The sequence below is a fragment of the Hippoglossus hippoglossus genome, chromosome 22 (genome assembly GCF_009819705.1).
Source record: "Hippoglossus hippoglossus isolate fHipHip1 chromosome 22, fHipHip1.pri, whole genome shotgun sequence".
Lineage (NCBI taxonomy): Eukaryota > Metazoa > Chordata > Actinopteri > Pleuronectiformes > Pleuronectidae > Hippoglossus > Hippoglossus hippoglossus.
Window position 1 is genome coordinate 9441005 of NC_047172.1, and position 1585 is coordinate 9442589.

Sequence of the window (1585 nt, forward strand, 5' to 3'; positions counted from 1 at the left end):
AAACAGAAATAAATTGTGTTAAAGCTTTAACCACGGATTTAGCAGTAATGGAGCGTAACGGATATGCAGCCGTATATCTCGTGCTCTGATACTGTAAGCAAGTAATTACTTCCCGACTTTGAGCGTGGTAAGGGAACAACACAATCGATTATTAAATGCTCAAATGGCTGAGAAATTGCAGGAATGGGGAAGAGAGGAGCTGGCTTAATGGTCTGGTTTGGTTTAACCGGTCATTTGACAAGTGTGACAAGTTTTAATATAGCGAGATACATCCCACTTCATGCCTGGCCAGAAAACATATCCGAGGATGTAATCATAGGTCTTACGAACCTCCAAGTGCCCCAACTGATCGTGTGAGGTCCTCAGTACCTCTTCGCGAAACTTCGATGGAACAACAACCTGAAAAACCGGATCACCGACAGAGTTAAGCCCATGAGGAACCCATTTCCTCACCAACAACTGATCCTGACACAAATAACCAATAGCAGCACTCTTCACATCAGCCTCTGACAGCACTTTTTCAAATAGCTCACTAAGTGAAGGATCAGCTCACTGCTCAGTTGCCAGTACAGTGTGAGAAACTGATAACAAAGAGTCAGGCATGGACACAGTAGATTCCAGTCCCCTCTGTCATGCTCTGCTCAACTTCAGGTTCTGCCTTCTCATGGCACATAGCTCTAGTAACGGCACAGGCCGTGAACACATCTGGGAAACACTGTGCACTCTCATCCGACTCTGTAGTGACAGAAGGAGAGGATGTCACCACCGGAGATGGCGGACAGCTAGCCCACACACGGCTACCACACAGATCATTCCCCAGAATGATATCCACGCCTGGGATTGGCAATGCAGGGCGCACCCCCATGGCTACTTCCCTCTGTACACAGTCCAGTTCTAACCTGTGCACTGGAACAGGCAACACAGTCAAACCCATTCCCTGCATCAAAATGTAATCTCCAGTGTCAGTGTGCTGAGAAAACGGCAGCACAGAGCTCAGAATATATGAATCAAAAGCCCCAGTATCTCAGGATTTTCACTGGCACCTTTACTCTTCTGCCCACTAAAGACACTTGACCATCAGACACAAACGCAGAAAAATCTGATTTCTCTCAGGTAAGCTCTACTGAAGGCCTCACCTGTTCACGTGGAGCATCAACACAGGTTTAAACACTTCAAAGTCACTAATATATGTAAAGAGCGGATCCGTTCACATTTCGGCGCATGCGCGTTGCGTAACTGGGGATTGTGTAACTGATCCTCAGTCAAATAAAGAGTGCAGAACTCTGAACTGTTCTTTCTCTTCTTCTTTCTTCTTCTGCTAAATAGTTTTGTTTTTCATGTCCTCGGTTCATAAATCATCTGTTCAAGCTGTCACATGTTTTGAAAAATTAAATATTCACCTCCTAATGATAGCTTCTTTGAGCAATGGTTGATTAGCCTCACAGTCAGTAAGCTTAAATTCTGTATTTGCAAAGTTTTAAAAAGCTAATTCTTCCTACGTTTATTTGCTCACTGAGTTGAATTTCAACATTTCACATACTTCCAACGTAGTTTTTTGTCTGCAGCAGCCAGGAGGCAGCATCAC

At 44.5% G+C, this 1585-nt stretch overlaps 2 protein-coding genes across 2 annotated transcripts in view; one reads left to right on the forward strand and one right to left on the reverse strand.

Moving 5' to 3' along the window:
- The window catches only part of LOC117755587 (sodium-dependent multivitamin transporter-like), a 40188-nt gene that overhangs the window by 7304 nt on the left and 31299 nt on the right, over positions 1 to 1585 (reverse strand). The gene's annotated exons all lie outside the window — the stretch shown is intronic.
- The window catches only part of tp53i3 (tumor protein p53 inducible protein 3), a 53131-nt gene that overhangs the window by 3536 nt on the left and 48010 nt on the right, over positions 1 to 1585 (forward strand). The gene's annotated exons all lie outside the window — the stretch shown is intronic.